We start from the raw sequence: 21,565 nt of genomic DNA, 5'->3' as shown, positions 1-21,565 counted from the left end.
ACACACATTGAATCACCTATACCGTCTTCACCACTTCCAGTGTTGCATTGGAATTAACTGCCTACCAACTATACATTGCGCTTAACTAATATTATGCAATATTGTGTACACAATCTGGCATGCGGTTACACATTACATTCCATCCAGGTTTATCATTGCCAAAGAAAGTCATATAATATACAAACGTGGAACAGAGCCTACACTTGCTCCACCGTAAAAAAGACGGCAACGCCAGGTCCTACCCACCCTTGTGAATAGGCAGAACTTTAGGTAACATGGTGTCTGCTTACCTTGTCCCCTGGCTATGATACATCAAGGGGTCATTCTACTCACTCGGGCTCAGTGAACTCTGGAATTCACCAACCACCTCCGTCTTTCCCTCAAAAAGCGAATTAAAGAAACTATATTGGCAAATGGCAGATCACGAAGATATAGGGGCTGCACTTCACACTACATTATCCTGTGACTTTGTTAACTTAAAAGAGACATCCAAGTATGGGGCTTTTTGGGACATAATCACGGCCCCAAGGGAAAGGAATCTGTACTTTCAGCTCCGCATTGGAACATTACCATTAAGACTTTTCACCAGCCGCTGGTCACACAATGAATCAACCGCCTGTCCAGCCTGCAAAGCCCCCGTTGAGAATCTCCCTCACGTCCTTTTTGTCTGCCCCTCGTACACCGCCTCACGTAGGAAATGGCTGGCCCCGGCATGTAGATTGCTGGGCGTCCGCAGCTCTGAAATAGCCCTGCGAATCCTCAGATCAGACACTAGGCCAACGCTAGTGATCGCCATTGCCAAGTTCCTCGGAGCTAGCTGGTTTGTCAGAGGGAAATTCTTATCTGTTTAATGATTCCAACTAGACTGTCCCATCGCACTGTGTGAGTGTATTTTATCTTTATTCCATTTTTATCATTTTATGTATTGTTATATTTATTATCTTGTGTATTTATTTGTATTTATTGCTGCTATGAGCTTTTATGGTTCTTGTAGCCGAAATAAAGTTTCTTTGACTTGACTTGAATACAATGGGCCCCTATGTACCCTTTGCCAGAGTGCACCGTATTTGAAATACGGCATAACATGGTGGTGGTAGGGGGCGCTAAAGGCAGCAAGAAAAGTGGCGCTGCACTGTGTGCATCGCCACTTTACTTAAATATGCTCCTTAGAATGTACACAGACAGTCGTGCTTCCACGCACAGTCAAGGCTCGCTCCTTTAAGTTGTGTATTTCTTTAGCTTAATTCCTTTTATTACATTATGTGCACATTATTGTGTACATTGACAGTGGATTGTACAAGCACAGAACATGACTCGTTCCTAGGGGTTGTATGCATGTTAGTTTTCATTTATTTCTGCCGGAGTGTATTGTATGTAGAATATTGTGTGTTGACAGTGATGCCTGAATGCCCTATATCCAGAATTGTGTGGTTTTATGTCATTGCACAGTGTATATGTATGTGTACAGTAACTGGCCTCTCCCTCGAGTTGTTAGTTGTATGTTTTTTCTATAAGTCTGTCAGTATATGTGTACATTATTGTATGTGATAACAGTGGCGGTTGCATGGATTGTGCCGCGGCTATTCCCTGTGTGTCTAATTATACCTGTCAGTGTTTACTGTGTGTATATCATTATGTGCGTTGATAGTGATGCGTGTACGCAGAGTACAGAGCTCGGTTGCCTGGCTCGCTTCCTTTGGTTGTGGCTGTTGCCTATATGTCTGATGTGTGTATGCTGCAGTTGGTGACACTGACAGTTTGCGTGGTTTCCTGTCAATGCACTGTTTTGTGTACTGTGACGGGCGCATGCAGAGTGCAGGGGCTTTTCTTGAGGTGGCCTACTTTCCCGTCAGTGCACAGTTTATGTACAGTGACGGATTACTGGCTGACAGGTGCACGCCCTGTGTAGGGGTCGTTTCCAAGGGTTGAGTGGTTTCCTGTTAGTGCACTGTTTTGACGGGTGTATGCAGGGTGCAAGGCTTTTTCTGGGGTAGCTTTGTTTCCCTTCAGTGCACAGTGTGTGCACACTAGCGGATTCCTGACAGAGAGGTGCACGCACAGAGCAGGGGTCGTTTCCCCGGGTTGCGTGGTTTCCTGTCAGTGCATTTTGTGCACAGTGACGGGTGCACAGTGCAGGGGTCGTTTCCCCGGGTCGCGTGGTTTCCTGTCAGTGCACTTTGTGTACAGTGACGGGTGCGTGCAGAGTGCAGGGGCTTTCCCTGAGGTGGCTTCGTTTCCCTCCAGTGCACAGTGTGGGTACAGTGACGGATGCATGCACGGTGCGTGTCTCGCTCCCCTGGGTGCTTCTATCCCTGCTGCTGATGTGAGGCCGCGCGCTGAAGGCTGCTCGGGCTGGGGTGATTGGTGGGCTCCCCAGGCTGCAGTCTGCATGCCCAAGTTCTCTTCTGCAGATGCTGAGCATCTCCAGCAGCGGGAGGAGGGGAAGAGGAGGAGGAGGAGGGGACGGGAGCAGCACAAGGCTCCTTCATCCTCCTAGAGAGAGTTCCTGATCCAGGGAGAGCTCAGACCAGCCTTCTCCGCACGCAGAAGTCCCCTTGGCGTTGGATCTCGGCAGTGCCTGACCCTCCAGCCCAGCTCGGACCTGCATCCCCAGAACACTCAGCCCATCCGAAGGTCCATCTTCAGGCTCCTCAGCTCCGTTCGGATTCCCACAGTGTGGTCTCCTGCCCGCGTCAGACATCCACCCCTGTGCTAGCCTCCAAGCCCTAGGCACCCGGGTAAGCGCGCTGCCTGCCCCCGCCGACCCTGTCCAGCTAGACTGAGCTCTGCCCTTGCGGCAGGAGGGCCATTATTGGAAGGGCATTGCGCGCATCCTGCGGACCGATGAGGCAAGGGTTTGGGGAACGCTCTCATCAAGCCATCGTATTGTTTCCTTTAATATCGTGTCAAGGGGCGTAACTACCGTTGGTGCGGCTGGTGAAGTGGCACCGGGGCCCATTGAACGCTGATAATTGCTGTATTGTGTGACCCAACAGCAGTCAAACTGTTAATTTTCTTTGCTTGTTCCGGGGCCCATGCCATCCTTGCTACGTTACTGACCGTGTAACTCATTGTCTCCGAGCCGCTCTTCATGGACATGTTGATCTTTCATTGAAGGATGTCTCGCAGAGTCTGTTAGACACTTTTGTTGGTCCGTTTGGGCCTTGTCGTAGTTGGATGGCGTCTCGCGATTTGGACAATGAGTATTATGCCTCTTACTTATATTTCCCTGGATGCTGTCTCGTATACCAGCTAGGCGTCTCAAAAGCTCTTTGCTTGTCCTCTGTTGGTGTGTCATTGAAGGGTCTCTTGTAAACTATCCCATTGACTAGGGACCTAATTCATGCATATATGTGCGTCTCCCAGAAGGGTGCCTCACTGTTAAGTACAATATCTCTGAAATTCTCTCCATGGTCTCATATGATGATGCTCGTGGGTAAGTCCAGCGTCTGTGAAGCTCTCTTGGGAACCCTGTCCTTGTTGCTGAAGCTTACTCACTGATTCCATTGGTGTTTTGTGTCTATGACACACCCATCTTGATCTTGTTGGTAACTGGAGCGTCCTTGGCCATGCTGGCAGATGGGGTAGCTATCAATTGTGCAGCAGGTGCAGTGGTACCAGAGCCCAGAGGTCCCAGGGGCCCTAAATATTGCTGTATTTTATTTACACAAACAGCAGTCAGGGGACCATATCAGTGCTCTCAGTTGGACCCATGGCACCCTTGTTACGCCACTGCCTGTTGTGTTTCGGTATCTGAAGTTCCTTCATTGGTCTTGTTGATGCTATGGGTGTATGTTGCAATCTCCCATGCATTGATGGTGATTTCAGTGTTTCCAAAGTTCCGTCCTCATTGGTGTTTCATTGTCTTTGAAGCTCCCTTCTCCCCTGTTATGGTTTTCTTTAGGATATCTTATTGCCATTAGCCTGTCTCAAGCACCTTGGTTTTGTTGATATTTTGGTTTTTGGAAGATCCTTCCTTGGCCATGGTTTAGTTTCACTAAAGGATAGCTCGTGTGCTAGTTAGTTCTCTTTGAAGTTCCTTCCTTGGCCCGGTTTGTGTTTCATTGTCTTTGAGGCTCCTTCCTTGCCCTGTTGTTTCACTGAAGGTCATATTGCATGTGAAACTCCCTTGCTGGACATGTTGGAGTTTTGGCGTCTCCATCATTTTCCTTTTAGGCTTTTTTGTCCCTCTAAAGGTTCCTCCATTGCCCTCACTGTTTCTGTAGTTCCCTCTTTGGCCCTTGTGGTGATTCTAGTGTATTAGTAGTTCCCTGTTGGTGTTTCATTGATAGTTTGTAAAGCACTTGATTGCCTTAAGGCGTCATGCCCCTAGGATCCTTTATTGATGTCAGAGAAACAGGCCTGTGCAAAGAATGAAAGGTTAAATGCTGAAGGGGCAGAGAATGTGAGAAGAACCAGGTTTTGATCTATTTTAGTGTATCTGATGCTCCTTTGATATTCAGCGCCTCTGAGGTTTACTGTCAGGTTCTATTAGTCCTCTGGGCGTCTATGAGACTATCCTTTACTCTATTTGTGAGTTAGTCTCCTTACACTTCCCTCCTTGTCCCTGTTGGGTGCATTTGAGACACTGAAACACCAATGTTGTCCTGTTGGGGGAAAGGGTTTTGTCCTTGAGTGGGTGACAAGAGATTACACATCAATGGCAGTGAAAGCCTTCGAGGCTCACCACCTTGATTCCTATAAACACTAGCCATCTTGGGAGGGAGGAGGTGTGACCTCCTTCCTGCTCAGGTCCTTTGTCTTCATCCTGGGGGAACCATTAGCATGACAAATGGTAGCAAATGGCCCAGGTGAGCCAGCCAAGGCAAAAGAAAGCTTGCTTCCTTTATTGACGGATGCCACCAGGTTACATGCCAGTTAATCCTGGGCACAAGAATTGTGCTCAGGGTTAAAAAGCACAGTGTTTGATACCAATGATGGGTGTGGGGGAAATCGGCTGGGCCATCATGGAGCTGGGCATCTGGGGCTGCCCGGGTGCCAGCCCAGGTTATCCTATGAACCGCCAGTCACTTATGATAGCATTCAATTTTAAATGCAATCACAGGGTCATATATGTTCACACTCATAGCACAGTGCATCCTGCCTAATGGGCTTCATGAGGCCTGCCTTAGGTGTGACTGACCTGTGCTTAGGGCAGTGAAGGGACTCTGCACCTGGTGTGGGCAGAGTCAATTTCAAGCAGACAAGCTGTTTGTGACATGGCAGCTCTGCATGTTAACTGTTACTTGGGTCACACAGAGTGACACAATCTGTGCTGCAGCTCAGGTGACCCCTTTACCATCCCTGCCCGGGGTACCACTATTACCATATACTAGGGGCTTACAGGGATACTAAAGTCCTTGCCAACTGGCAAATTGGGTTTGCAAACTCAGTACAATTTAAGGGAAAGAGCACAGATACTGGGGTCTGGTCAGCAGGCCTCAATACACTTTCAGAACAAAAGCAACAGCATCCATCAGCAAGAAGTGGGGGATGACCATCCAAGAAGGGAGCTTTGCAGCACAGAGTCTATGTAGTTCCCTCCTTGAGCTAGTTAAAGTTTTGGCATCTTCAACACGTCACCAATTGGTCTGTTTGTTTTTTTCTCTATGAAGGGCCCTCTTTTGTCTTCTTGGTGCACAACCAACCAGAGAAAAGAAATGACTGCAAGTGCATCTATCATGGTACTAGTACATGAAACTATGTACACTGTACTGAAGGTTGCTCCAAAAGTGCAAAATGTGCCGAATGTGATCATGCAGCGTGACAAGTGAAAATGAGGTTAACTGTATACAACTGTAGGACAGGGACAATGTAAACAAACAGAATGCTGCTGTTTTTATTATGGGCGGTTTACCACTAATTTGTAAGCTCAAAATGCAAGCTGCTGGCATGTAATTCATGGTCAAATATAGCACAGGATGCTGAATTTTGTTTCTTGTCTAATTTTTACAAAATGAGGCGTTATTATGCAAGCATAAATTGTTCAAGTTTCGCATACTCCTATTTTCAGTGTCTCTAAAGCCACAATCTGAGCCGTTCTGGTGTCTTTGAAAAAGATCTCACAGGTCAGTTTGTGTCCTCGACCACTCTATTTGACCCTACTCAGGCCTCAGTGACTTTAAAGCTGTGTGTGACCTTGTTGTTTTTTTGTGGTCTTGAATGCTCGGATCTCCTTCACACTGTTGGTGTTTGCCTGTAACATGAGACTTCATCAGACTCCCTTCCTTAAAAATTGCCTCCTCCATGCTGCCTCGAGCACCAGCTCTCTACCATCCGACTTCCGTGTCACTGCCTCCCCCCTCCTGCCATGTCTCATTTCCTCTCTGCCACGCCTCCTCCCTTAGTCCCTCCCTGCCATGCTCCTATTATATCATGCTCCCTCAGCCTTACCCCCGCTCTCCTTACACCTTCCTCCTACTCCTCTTAACATGCTCCCGCTTTCCACTCCCTACCTTGCTTCTTCCGTATGATGCCGCCTCTCTCCTGCCAGGCGCCCACCCTTATTCCCTTATTGCTGCCCTCCCTCCCTCCATTAAATGTTTTTCCGCCTCATTCACCTTCATTCCCTTTACCCCGGCCCTCGGTGCAGTGCTCCCTCCCAAGCGCCAGCTGTGCATTCCCATACCCCACCAGAGGCACTATTCCTCCTGCCAACCCCTAGGCCCCTTTACTTCGTCCGTTCCCGCTTATCTGCCTCATCCCCTTCTTCATCAAGGACAAGGTTCCACCCGCCCTCACACCCTCCTGCCCTGTTCCCTCCGTCCTCTTCCCTCCTGCGTAAGTCCTCTCAGTCCCCCCTACCATGCTTTCTCCTTCATTCATTTCCAGGCTGTCACCGTTTCTCTTTCCCTATGGCCCCTTCACACTCGAAACCTCTCTTCGTCACGCGCCCCACCTCGCCCCTTGGCTGTCAGTGCCTGACACGCCTCTCCCAGTGGCTTAAGGAAACTGGAAGGGGGCCCCTGCACAGCCCATGGAGGGGGCTCCCCTCTTGACACACTCAGGCCAGGTGCTGTGCTGAGGAGGCCCCAGGGAGATCCCCCTTCCCCACCCCCCGAACCGCGGGGGCCTTTGTTACGCCCCTAGCTTCTCCTTTCCTCACCTTGTCCCAACCCTCGCTATCTCACAACCATTTTCACCCCGTCCCTGCTCCTGGAAGGAACCTATGTTATCTCCCCACCACTGTTCACCGTCACACCCTACCCACCACGCCGCCCCATTCAATCACCCCAGAAGAATCACTTACTTCGCCCTCCCCAACCTCTACCCCCCACTCTCCTGCTCCCTTCCACTTCTCCCCCACCATACTCTCGCGACCATACTTACTCATTCACTGCCGGAGCCCTCGCGGTGCCAGGGACGTAGCTGATAATGTTGCAGCAAGTGCAGTCGAACCAGGGGCCCTCAGGACCACAGTTATGGGTGTGTTTTCCCCCCACTCAACACGTGAATATGGGGCATACATGGGCCATAATACAAGGAAGGACATGGGTCCCTATATCCGTTGTTTCAACTGCGAAATGCAGCAATAACCAGGGATCAATGGGGCCTTCAGGTCTCTCTGCCCCGGTGCCACTGCACCAGCTGCACCATTGGAAACTACGCGCCTTCTCGCTCGCAACTGGCCAATGCTCTTTAGATTCTCCTTTCTGTCCCATCCTCTCTCCGCAGGCCATCTATCTTGCCCCCTCTAGTGTCCCCTCGGAATTTCGCCTCTCTGTCGGGGGGCGGGGAACGACGGCTCTGCCTCGCTAATGGAGGGCCTGGTGATCAGAAGGCACCTCGAGGCCTTCGTAGCAGAACCTTTAATTGACATGTCTCTGTGTAATTTATGTCTTGCTTTGGGAAAGGTCACGTGGGTTTTGAGCATAAATGAGAAATCAGGGTCGGTGCGTGCTGGGGTCTAATACACGGGAATCATTCACGCATGGATGTCTGAGAGGCTGGCTGGCCCTTCTCTGGCTGTTGAACTCGCCATTTGAAGGGCACTGCACCGCCCACCGGTGAGCCCCCACACAGCAGCATTCATCCCACAGCAAAGTGTGCGCAGTCGAGTGCACAGGTGCGTGGTGTGTGCGTCACGGTCCTCCGTGCAATGGACTCTGTTCCTCGTGCTTCTATTAGCATCTATGATGCCTTTACTGCTGCTTTTGTGATGTCATTGCTCATATCACCCGCAGTGGCGTTTGCGATAGCAGTGTTATCACATAATGCTTTTTAATATCATGTGGTGCCATTTTGCGGCTAACGTCATCACAAGCGGTTCTTTGTGAGATGAGCGTTGATATCACGTGGTGTGATTTGGGAAGAAAAGTCTTATCACCTTGTGCAATTTATGATGCTATTGTCCATATAACACATGTAATTCTGTAACCCCTGTATAAACGCAAGTCTCTAATTGATCTATAACTGGTTACTTGACTTGTGACGCACCCAGTCACTGATTATAAAGAAAATACATCAGAACTTGACTATTATAAGTTATTTCAGTCAATTCTGACTTCGCAATGTCTGTTGCCAGAACCAACAGCCAAGTGAAAGGCTGGTCAGGTCACAGAGCGTAATTAAAGCAGCCATTTAAAGCCACGAAAACCATCATTGCTTTTCTTTCTTCTATTTTATTTTCCTGGGTTAAAAGACAAGCACAGAGAACATGTTTATTGTATGCATTCTTTAGGTAGAGAAAGGCTATAATCTTTATGCATGTTCCTACACAATCTGAGGTACTGAAGCCTTTTTTAACAGACTTGTATTGAACTGTTTCTAATATCTCTTTGCACAAATATCTAACAGGATTTTGAAGTGTTTAATTTTGCACAAGGTTTTTTATTTTTATTCTTCATGTTTGCAAACGTGCTTGCTCTTTCATATGAAGCAGCTATGCACCGATGTTTTAAGTGATTTGTGGGAAAGGTGGAGGTATGACAATGTATTATATGGGATAAAGTATCCCCTGGCAAACATGATAAAGATATTGCAAGTCACCTTGGAGTTTCATAACCTTATAAAGGAGCTCCTCTTTGACTTGTAATATCCTTATAATGTATGGCAGGGGGTTCTTTATGGCCTACTTTATGCCCTGTATTATATATTTGTGATGTCACTTTTGAAATTATATTCAGTGGTGTAGCTTACATTGGTGCAGCAGGTGCAGTGGAACCAGGGCCTGGAAGTCTGGGGGACGACTCATTTGAAATGTATTTTGCAATTAAAAAAGCAGTCAATGGGTAAATATTTTTCCTTGCACTAGGGCCCATGACATGCTGGCTACACCACTGATTAAGTGCTGTAATTTGGGGCGTCAGTCTTATTTTCAGATGGCCTCATTAGTGATCCTATTCATGACTGCGGGTAATGTTAATTTTGAAGTCAATCTTGAAATCACAACGTGATGTCAATGATCGTGGTGTTGCTTGCAATACTATCCTTGATATTGCATAGAATACCACTTGTGATGTCGTTCTTTGTATCACAGACACTGTCGTTTGTAATGTCAGTATTTATATTTACAGTAGATTACATGTGTGCAGCCTGTAATGCCTTCTTTTATAGCCCTTGTGGTGTTAATTGTGACGCCAGTCACAATAGAGTGATTTGTAAAATATGATTTGTAAAGTCCGCCTTGATATGACAGGTGGTGATTTTGTTAATGGTGCAACATTATGCAGCTTGACGTCAGCTCAAATAACTATGAGTCACCTTAAAATGCAAACTGCATAAAAAACAAGCATTGGCAAAGCCAGTAGGTCTTATGTTGGCCACCAGTCTTTTGCCAAATCTTGTTTTGTCACGGTTATTGCAAAACGTTATTGTTCTGGAAGCTGCCAGGCCCTCATCGATCTAAAAACACATTGGCCAAAGTCACAAATGCTGTTTCTGTCTTAAAAAAATGCACATTACCATATTACTCCATAGCACTGAAGGGAACTACTTTGTGTGTGGATGTGCTTCTTGTTAAAAGGCAGCAAGTATTAACTCATAGTGAAGTCGGCCAATGGCTGAAGTGGGCCGACAAATTGTCCCTTGATGCGTGGTGGAGTGGGTGAAAGAAATTGTGAGGGACACAACCACAGACTAATGTATGAATTCTGGCTGAAAACCCCTATAAATAACTATGTTATACACACAATTGTAGTAAAATTACAAGGTTTTGGCCGACACAGACTTTAAAAAGTCAATCAAGGCAGGATAGAAAGAAACAAAGAGGAAGGCAAGCAAGATAGAAGAAGGCACGGAAGAGGAAGGTAAGAGAGGGAGAAGAAAGAAGGAGAAAGGAAAGGAAGAAAGGCTAGAAAGACAAAAGAAAGAGGAAGACAGAAAGGAAGAAAGAGGAAGGCAAGAAAGAAAGACAGAAAGAGGAAGGCAAGATAAGAAGTAAAATGAAAGAAAGACAATAGAAAATGGAAAGAAGGAAAACGAAGGTAAGAAAGTGTAAAACAAGAAAGAAAGAGCAAATGAAGGAAAGAGGGAAGAAAGAAGGAAAGAGAGAGGGCAACAAGAAAGAAAACATAAAGAAACAAGGAAATAAGAAGGAAAAAAGGAAAGAGGAAAGAAAGGAGCAAAGAAGGAAATAAGGAAGGAAAGGCAGAAAAAAAGACGAAACAGAAGAAGAAAGAAAGTAGGAAGGAAATAAAGAAGAAAGAAGGAAATAAAGAGGAAAGAATGATAGACAGGGCTACAAAAATAGAGCTCCCTCATGATCATATACACATAGTTCATATGAGCTGCTGGTATCGTGTGAAAAAGCAGCTGTCAGATAAACAAAGGCCACTTCAGAAGGAATTTACAACAGTAGTGGCACAGACAGGCACTGATAAAACTGAAATGTGCCCTGTGCTCACATCTGGTAGGAAGCATCCAGCTATCACATCAGGCTCTGCAAAAAAAGACAACATTGAAGTAATAATAAAGTAGAAAAAAAAACATTGGCACAGAAGGGAACTACCTTTTGTGTGGACGTGCTCTTTACAAACGGGCTAAATGCAGTCACTCAAAGTGAAGATAGTCAGTGCCTCAAGTAGGCTTACCAAGTGCCCCATGCTGGATGCTGCTGTGGGTGGAAGCAAAATCTGAATGAAACAACAGACCAATCGAGGAAGAGAGGTGGTTAGAAACCTCTTTATGTAAGTATGTTACACATATAATTTTAGTAAAACCGTAAGTCTTGGCTAATGTAATTTGCTTGGCTAAAGTTGTTTACAGTAGGGAAAGAGTACTCCGTGCAGTTCCCAAAAATGAGCGCTTGCATCACAATCTACTCGAAGCGTTATTTTTTGTTTATTTTAATTCTTTTGAATGGTGCTCAGGTCTCTTGTTCTTTATATGCCTACGAGTTAATTCCACATCACACATAGAAAGAATAGAAATTACCTCTTAGGATTGTTTTTGTGCAGGAAGGTGACCGTTCCTGCACAAATACAGTCCTGTCCACAAGTAACTTTGTCCATGACAAGGTTGCCCGCATTTTTGCTAGACAGCTCACAGTGCACCAATGCATGGAAGGAGCATAAGCGCACCATATCTTAGTATATATGGCGCATTTCTGCATGCCTCATTTCACGCAACACAGTGTAGCAAGTTTCCTTGTTGCTTTGTGTTGCATGACACTTTATTAAATTTGGCCCTGGTGCAAATACATTCAGAGAGCTGAGGAAAGTGGACAGATGCTACAGAAGCATCCCTGGGCTTTCATAATCTGCGTCCAAAGGCTCCACCCGACTGATGGTGGAATAAAAGGCCTTCCTGGCCCGGATTTGCTTGCACTGAAATGTGACCATAGTGGTGGACTTCCTATGTGAACAACCTCATTTGCACAACAATCTCCAACAGCCACTCGTCGTTCTGTCAGTAAGAAATGGGCTTTTAGCCTTAAAATGCAATCTCTTGCTCACCAAGACTGAACATAGATTTACTATTAACATGTGGCTTACACACCAAATGATAATGCTACGCTGAATGTTAACTGGGGAGACAGAAATTAATTGGCCTTGAGCTGAATGGGCCCTCCCCTGAATGATTGGGGGTTCCTGAAAGTTTGGGGCCCCATGCACTATGTGCTATGCCCTACTAATAGCTCTGTGAATGAGGGCTCAAGTCAGGAAGCTTTTTCCGTAGTTTTACTCCTGTAAACACAATACTACCCGGGCCCTCTTATTGTAAATGAAGGAATGGGAAATTGAATCAGTGTCATCTGTATGTCAGAAAATAAATAAAAAAACAGTGCTACAAAAATAGCAGAGCCAAAATATCGTCTACCAAAATATCATGAAGGTCAGTACATATAGGTATGTATAGATTTACTAGTCTTAATTCCACATCCATATACCTTGAAGATCCATATTGTCAAGGTACATATATATGAACGTAAGTGCTATAAATTTATACTTATCTTCACGATTATTTTTACAGTCGATAATTTGGCTACAGTTTTCTTGTTGCTCCATGTTTGAGAGTAGATATTCCAGTAGTAAAGGATCTGTGCTGATCTGAGAGACCTTGTAACCATGTGTGCTTAAAATAGATTCTTTAGGTAATCACATGCTTGTCATAGATCAGCTGTCTTGCATTATTCGTAAGAATGTTTATTTTCTGTAAAAATTTCTAAACTTGATAGCAGGAATCAAATTTATAAGGAATGAATATCTGAGTCACCTGGCTTCACGCAAAAAGGATTCTTACCTTCCTGAATTTTAATCATCCATCTCCCGGAAAAATACTTTGTTGACTTGAGGTTCAAACGGCAGCAGGGACCCTAAGACTCCCAAACATAGGGCCAGATGTAGCAAAGGGTTTTACCCATTCTGTGTCTATGGGAAAATGTGTTTGTACACATGGCCTATAATTTCGAGAAAAGGGAAAAACACACATACGCACACTCTCTTTCTCTAATACACAGGGGGAGTTTGTGCGGCTGAATTCTTAAGTGTGCTTCATTTTGAACAAAAATGTATACGGTACTCCTGTGAAACATTTATTTTGCATGTTTACATTTCACTCTGGCGAAAGAGTCCCATGCAACAAATCGTAGTAATGGAGTAGGCGAAAGTTAATAATATATACTTGCTGAACACTGTTGCCCTCAGGCAATGCAGTACCTGACAACTGATTTCTGTGAAGGCTGAATTTCTTTTCTATCCGAAGCAAGGCAATGCAGCCAGCACAGCCTGTTGGAAAAAAGCAGTGGACAAGAAGACCTGATTCCTGAAACATGGCAATGTGAATCTGGCAGCTCGACCAATCACAGAGAGAACACTTTTACTTCTCACATCACAGATCATATTATTGTCATTAGGATTTATAACCTATGATAGCCACCTTGAGGCATTCACAAAGCTACACCTCAAACTGTATTTTAAGTTATTTTTTCACATTTTCATTAATGTGCTTCTCTGAAACCTTTCCCGGCAGGTGTTTAAATGTTACTACAAACACAAAGGGTCAATGCAGAGGAGCGCTGTGAAGGGCGTAGGAAGGACAGCAGAGAACTGCTGAAACATGCTGCCAGGAGGCATAGTGCTGCCTGATCATGTGATTTCTATGATGGCTGGATTTAATTTCAACCAACACCAAACTAATGAACAAACAATGCTGTGAACAACCAACATGTCTGTTCCCGAAGTAAGATGCTCAACAGCTCAACCAGTCGTAAAGGTAGCAAAGTCTTGCGTCACAGCCCATGAAGAACCAGAACCTTATGGGCCTGGCGGCGCAGGGTACGCCTGAAATCTCCTTGGATTCACCTGCCTCAACTAACAGAGACACGGGACACTCTGTCAGGCGTAAAAGATCAGATTTTATTAGCTGCAGCTAGTACAGTTGTCCAAGAAGTACACAAGGTATGTTCTCAGGAGACTGCCACTTTACTTTGTGGCGCACAATCTTATATACCGTATAAAAACCATTTATTAACTACATACACTCCCAGAACACATAGAAAGGAGCCAGTAAGAATAATGTAAAGATAGAACAGAGCCAATAGAAATGTCGGAAAACAAGACAGCACCAATAGAAGGAATTGGAAAACAAAGTATCAAGTGACTTAAGGTTGCCTCCCCTCCAGCTGTGTTTGTCACCCCTCCCTTGAACTAATTCATTAACCGATCCACAACGAAGTTGCATGTGGTGCGATAAGTTTGTGTGCGTTTGGAGGACAGTTGTGAAATGAGAGAATACTAGCAAAGGACAGCGAAGGCCAGACGATAAGATAAGATCGGCGGAGAATAGTGTGAGCCTACAGATAGTTGAAACAAGGATTAGAAAACCAGACAGGGATTAGTGTACTCGGTCAGACCTTAATACCAGCCTTGTAAAGATAGAGGCAGAAGGCTGTTTTGAACACCATGTTGCAGAATAAGCAGAAAAGGCAGAATGGACTTCGTTCGCTGTGCTGCCTGAGTGAAGGCAACATAAAATGGCGGCGGGCCACAAAATGGCGGGTCGATACGATCGTATTAAAAATCGAATTTCCTCAGACCCTCCTTTTGCCAGAACTCAGGCAAGATACACAAACTCATGTTAATCTGAGTCGATGTCTATGGCCATGAGGTCATCAAGCTGTTGCTGTACCATCATTTTGATATTCTCTGCTCTTTGTGACTTGGGTTTGGGAATACATGCAGTAGCACATAGGTTGCAGATGGCAGGACCGCAGTGTATACAAAGACAACAAGAGAATATAAAAGCTAAAATTACTCCAAAGAATGTCAATACCTTCCAACCCCATTTGGACAGTAATCCCCAAAACCACTCTGAAAAGGACCAATCTCCTTCGTCCTGATGAATCGACTCGGAGATTATGTGTAACTTAGAGATAACTTGGTATACTGTCGGAGCGTCATTAGGTATGAAAATACAGCAACTTGATCCGATCAATTTGAATACTCCACCACGGTCCGCAAGAACAAAGTCTAAGGCAACACGGTTCTGCAAGGTCATAAGACGATCAGCCTGTAGTTCAGCTGTAATGTTACTTAAAGCTCCTACAGTGATGTCTATGGTGGTTTCTACGACACAAACCAATTGCCTTATATTTCTGCTGTTGGCCATTGGACCCCAGAAGGGAAGAAATCCTTTGAGGAAATCTCCTCCCTCTTGTCCTGCTGTGTCTTTCGAATCCACAATCCCTCTGCCATATCTATTTTTATGATGGTTCGCAGGAGCGGTGTATGTAGGGGGAAGAAGAAAGGCTATATAACAAGTACCAGAGAAATCAGCTGGCAACCATGTATAAGCCCTATCGTGGCAAACAAAGTATGTACCTTGAGATGGTACTAACGGCAGTGAATTCAGGGCTGAATAAACATATGTATGGGAACATAAACTTTCTCTTTGTCCGGTGTTTGGAGTTCTACCATTTATTTGCAGACAGAAATTTCCTTGTTGGGGTATGACCCGTATCGGAGGAGATTTTCCTTGCTTAACCTTATCATTGAGGCTGGAAATGTAATTAGTTATGTTCCAATTGGTATATGCTTTTCTTTCATCTATGGAAGCTTCACTTTTTTCCATGATTTTAGCCATAGCTACCATTCCCTTTATCAATAAACTATGACTAAAATCTGAACCAACACTATGTGAACTGACAGGTTGTTTAATTTTACTTTGATATGCATTATTGAAAATGACAAAATAAGCCCAAGCGGAACCTTCATAGGAGAATGGAAGAACTAAATATGGCATTCCTTTTTCTACCGTATGTGGTATGAGTCCACACACCCAACAGTCAGTTGTATTGATCACTAACTGATGTTGATGTAACAACTGGACGAAGGAATTGTTAAAGTATTCAGTTCTTCTGATGAGTTCATGCTGGGGAAGAGTGTGAAATAGGTGCGGAGAGATAGTAGAAGAAGATGTAGAGGTAGGAGAAGAGACAACTTTTTGCTGCAGAGTAATAATGATCCAGTTTACAGATGCCAAAAGAATACACGACAATATAATGACGCATAGAGCAATACTACAACGACTATATATTTCTTTACAATTATTCTTTACATTTTTACTTTCTCTTTTATCTAATGTAGCCTCCATCTTTCTAAGTGGATGCTCACGGCAATCTTCCTCAATCACTGTAGTCACGATTATCTACCGTCCTATGACACTGTGAGGTCCTGCAGGCCTATTGCCACTTACTCAGGTCGTAACTAAGACTCCTACCGTGACCCTGCAACCGGGATAGAGTACTACATAGGAGAGAAATTTACAAGTTCTTTGGTCTTGGTCTCAAATTATAGCGTTCCTGTCCAGAGGCAGTCTGGTTTTGAAACAATGTTCCTGGATTTGTCGTGTTCAAGCGACGATGCGATGGTATTGCTTCTTGAAGGATGTCGTCGTCCTCTTTCTCAGAAAGTGTTCCAATTAGACGCGCATCACTGAATGGTACAAATTGCAGAACTTTCTCACTTTCAGAGTCACTGATGCCTCTACGGACCCACTGATCGAAAGGCAAGGGCAAAGGCACTTTCTTGCAGTGCACGGCATGCACCCAGTTTTTCTTTCCTTCGACTTTAACTGCTGTTCTTGTGGTCAAAAGAACCAGGCGTGGCTCTCTCCATCTCGGCTCCAAATTTCTCTGTCGTTGGAAATTTTTCGTGCAGACCCAGTCACCTGGTCGGATGGAATGACCTGGGTCTGTGGAAGCCTCTGGTAGAGCACTCTGAACCTGTTGATGAAGAACACGCAATTTAGTTGTAAGGTCATGCAAGTAGTCAATCAACATCGGGTATGGCAAGTCTGAGTATTTCTTAGGGCGAGGAACTCCCCATACATTAGCTGGGCGACCAAATATCACTTCGTAAGGGCTAAGCCCCAAACGAGAGTGTACTGCTGTTCTGGTGGACAGAAGAGCCAATGGTAAAGCATCAGGCCAATTAAGTCCTGTGCTAGCTTGCACCTTAGCAATTTTAAGCTTCAAGGTTCCATTGTAGCATTCTACTAAACCAGCCGACTGTGGGTGATTCGCCGCGTGGAACTTCTGTTTTATGCCAAGACCTGCACAAACTTTTTGCATGACTTGACCCACAAATTCGCTCCCATTGTCACTCCAGACAATGCGCGGCAAACCAAACCTAGGGAAGAATTCTTTCAAAAGTATTTTGGCAGTTGATAAAGCAGTATTGTCCTTCAGAGGGTAGGCTTCTACCCATCTAGAAAAAGCACATACTACCACCAGAACATATTTGAGGTTGTTGCATCGTTCCATGTGAATATAATCGATCTGCAACACCTCAAATGGATATGTTGGAGGAGCAAAATGACCTGCTGGAGTTGGGGTTCCCTTTCCCGGATTGTACATCAAGCAAACAATACAATGTTTTACTACATTATTTGCACACTTTGGGATCCCCTCATTTTGCCACACTGGAGCCAGAAGTTTACATATTCCTTTTGCACTTAGGTGAGCTGGACCATGTGCCATAGTAACTACAGGTAGTACATAAGCATCTGGTAACAGCCAACGTTGATGTTCTGATAATTCAACCCAACATCCCATCTCATCTAACATTCCTGTACTTTCCTTCCACTTTCTCAACTCATTCTCCGTAGCCTCTCCTTGAATTGATTTCACACTCTCTACTGTATCTTCACACATTCCCTTTTCTCTTACGCAGTTTGCGGGACCTGCAACATACATTCGACTTGTGTTGTCTCTGGCTGTCTTTTTCGCTACCTCATCTGCAAATGCATTTCCTCGACCAACATCGTCCACAATCTTTTTGTGTGCACTACACTTCACGATCGCTATCTGAGTAGGCATTGTAAGTGACTCAAGAAGTTCAGTCACTAATTGACCATGTTGTATCTTAGTACCATGGGAAGTAAAGAATCCTCTTTCCTTCCATAAACGCCCAAAGTTAAACGCTACACCAAAAGCGTATTGGCTATCAGTGTACATGTTTACTCTTTTTCCTTTGGATAACACACACGCTCTAGTTAAGGCTATCAATTCAGCTGCCTGAGCTGAATTATGTCTAATGCGTGCTGTCTCCACAATCGTATGCAAAGTAGTAATAGCGTAGGCTGAAACTGTATCTCCATTCGGGAGCTTGAAACAAGAACCATCTACCCATAGTGTTCCATCTGGATTCACTAATGGCGTGTCTTTTAGGTCAATTCTACCCTTAGTCTCTTCTTCAGTACGGAGAAAACAATCATGCTGTTCAGAGACATCTCTCTCTTCTGGAAGAGGCAACAAAGTAGCTGGATTCAGGGTATTACATCGTTTGATGTGTATGTGACTAGCCAAAAGCGTCAGCTCATATCCGGACAACCGAGCACTCGTAAGATGCTGCGTTTTTGTCCTATTTAGTAAAGTATCCACTGCATGTGGCACCATAACAATGAGAGTATTATCTAGCACTACTCCAGCAGACTGTCGAATAGAAATTGCTGCTGCCGCTGTCGCCTTAAGACAACTAGGCAATGCTTTAGCTACTGGATCTAACGTAGCTGAGAAATATGCGCATGGTCGCTGTTGATCTCCAAAACGCTGCGTTAAGACTGACAATGCACAACCCTCTCTTTCGTGGACATAGAGCGTAAAGGGCTTACTGTAATCAGGAGTACCCAATACAGGAGCAGAACACAAAGCAATACGCAAATCAGTAAAACTCTTCTGACATTCGTCAGTCCACGGAAGAGGCTGAGGCGTATCTTTTAAAGTTAGCGCCAACAGCGGTTTAGCCAATAAAGAGAAACTCGGAATCCACTGTCTACAATAAGAAGTAATGCCCAAAAAGGCACGTACCTCTCTTTGTGTGGATGGCACTGACATTTGTGCAATTGCCTGAATTCGTTCGGGGGTCAATCGTCGTCCCTCCTTTGACAAGAGATGACCCAAATAAGTCACCTCGCGACAGACATATTGTAATTTAGAAGGAGAAACCTTGTGATTCAGATCAAACAAATGACGCAACAGTGCAACGGTCACGTTTTTGCAAATCTCCTCTGAATCAGCTGCAACTAATAAGTCATCCATGTACTGAATGAGAGCGGCACCGGACGGTAAGGAAAAGGCATCAAGATGACATTTTAGAGCTTGACTGTAAATAGAGGGACTTTCACAATAACCTTGAGGTGCGCGTTTAAACCGGAAGCTTCGGCCTCCGAGGGAAAAACCAAAAATATCTCTACTCTCTTCGGCGATGGGAATACTAAAGAAAGCATTCTTTAGATCAATAACTGAAAACCAAGTCGCTGTAGAAGGTATCATCGTCAACAGAGCAGTGATATCTGGGACTACAGGAAACTGCGGTACGACAATCTTGTTTACCTCCCGAAGATCAATTACAAAACGATAAACAGGAGGCTGAGAAGGATCAGTGCGTTTAAGAACCGGAAGAACAGGACTGTTACATGTATTTCCTCTCGTTTCCTCAACCACACCCTTCTGAATCAAATCATGGACAATTTCCAGAAGTGCTTTCTCACCTTCAGTAGAGATTCTGTATTGCGGAATACGTGGCATTTCAGCATTGGGCTTAAGAGTAACAACATAAGGTGGGATCTCAAGACAACCAACGTCATTCGGACCCGTAGCCCAAAGCGTTTCGGGAAGAGAAAGCAATTCAGGTGGGAATTGATCTTTTGATAAGTACATTGGACTAGTCATTTTCTGTCCTAGAGTGAGGTATACACCAGAAGGTGAACAATATATCGTAGCATGCATTCTTTTTAATAGATCTAAACCCAACAGATTTTCACCACAACCATTCGTCAGAAGAAGCGGAGCTTCTAAATCATAAGGGCCTATTGAAACAGGCAAAGGGCAAGAAACTGGATTGCGAACAGGGGCGCCAGAAAATCCTACAGATACATTCGTTAAGCCAGACAAAGGTGCGCCAGGGAGTTTAGAATGAATGATAGAGCTTCTCATGGCACCAGTATCTAAAAGAAATGGCTCTGAAACACCCATTGTAGTGACATTAACATAAGGTCCATTCTGATCCACTGGAATTGACGTAACCCCCTTACTTTGTCCATGGCTGTCCTATTCAAAATGAAGACTTTCATTCCCTCCTTCAATATACTGATCCTCACTGTAATACTGTGTAGACCTAACATTTTGCTGGTCAAAGTAATTTCCGGAATTTGGAGGAACAAAAGAACGCTGCTCTTGGGTTAACACACCTCGACCTCTACCTCTATTTGCTGACTGAGGACCACCACGACCTCGTGAAGCAGATGTTGCTCCATTACGCTGCAACAATGCCGGACAACTGTTCTTAAAATGACCTTCCTCCCTACAATAAGCACATTGATTGGGACCTAGCAAAGGTCTTGGAATGAATGGTTCAGGCTTTTGATACAACCTCTGAAACTGCGGAGGCTGTTGAAACTGAGGCTGAACATAACGAGGAGGATAAGCCTGTTGCAAGAGAACTTTAGTTTTTAATTCTTTTGTCTTTTTCTCTTGTTTTTCCCTTTCTTCTTTGTCTCTATTTTCATAATATTGTGCAGTAGCCAATATCTGGGCGGAAGAAGAAACTGCCCATGAACTCTCGGAGTCTTTTAGCTTGTGTGATAGTTCAGGAAGCAAGTTATATACGAACTTATCCACAAATAATCGCTGTCCCCCTTCTGTAGCCATATCTTGACCACTGTGATCAATGAATGTCTCCTCGAATCGGGTAAAGAAATCGGAAACACTTTCATCTTTCTTTTGTTTACATGCTGCTAACTTATCCCAATTAACTCTCAAAGCAGGCATCATTGTTTTCATTAATGTAATAATCCTACCAGGGAGTTCTGAGATCAAAGCGTCGGGCTTTGCACCACCTACTTGACCTCTATCTGCGGCAATAATAGCGTTCCAATCGCCGCCTAATTCTTGAGCGTGATCCTCTCTACGAATTTTAGCCCATATTGTCTGTGGAACTACATTTCCCATCAACATGTCAATATCTGCTAGATTCATAGTACATGCATCAACTGTTTGCGACAACTCTTTATAGTAACCAGCAGGATTTTTGCGTGAATCTGGTAGTGACTGTTTAAGTGCTAAAACTTCAGACCTTTTCCAGGGGACATGTATCCATATGCGCTGAAAATGCGCAGGAATAGCTGGATTAGCACCTGCTGCTGCAACTTCTTCCTTCCATATTGGAGAAACCTCTCTCATGGGATAGTTTTTCAGTGCTGTCCTAACTGAAGGATCAGAATCAGGAAAAGTCTGTGAGAACAATAGGGATCTGAAAGAAATAAGTGTTCTGACAGCGTTTTCAACCTTAGGACCCACAATAAGTCCTTTGTCAAAGTCAGCCTGAACATCTAACAGATCCTGTGGGACCGAACCCAAATTCATATCCTCCCATTCTTTAGCGAGAGTATCGCACATAACTTTAAAAACATATCTCTGCGTAGGTGCATTCCATTGCAGAAAGGTGGACATAATATCAGACGTACTATATTGGGGACCCTTCTTGATCCATCTACAAGCAAGTGAGTCCAATTTTTCTCGCTCTTCGGAGTCTGGGAATTGACTACGAGACTGTCTTCGAGAAAAAGCTGGAGACACATTTAAAGCTTCAAAGAAAGGTGATAAGAGACCAGAGACAGTATCTGC

At 44.6% G+C, this 21,565-nt stretch overlaps 1 protein-coding gene across 1 annotated transcript in view; it reads left to right on the top strand.

Moving 5' to 3' along the window:
• Positions 1 to 2,465: 2,465 nt before the first annotated feature.
• The window catches only part of LOC138293088 (protein FAM163A-like), a 229,636-nt gene continuing 210,536 nt past the window's right edge, over positions 2,466 to 21,565 (top strand). The window contains exon 1 of the mRNA XM_069232095.1: positions 2,466 to 2,738. The gene's annotated coding sequence lies outside the window, so the exon portion shown is untranslated. The remainder of the gene's footprint in view (positions 2,739 to 21,565) is intronic.

This window comes from Pleurodeles waltl, chromosome 4_2 (genome assembly GCF_031143425.1).
Source record: "Pleurodeles waltl isolate 20211129_DDA chromosome 4_2, aPleWal1.hap1.20221129, whole genome shotgun sequence".
NCBI lineage: Eukaryota > Metazoa > Chordata > Amphibia > Caudata > Salamandridae > Pleurodeles > Pleurodeles waltl.
Note: the sequence above shows the minus strand (reverse complement) of the source record. Positions and strands in the feature narration are given on the sequence as shown.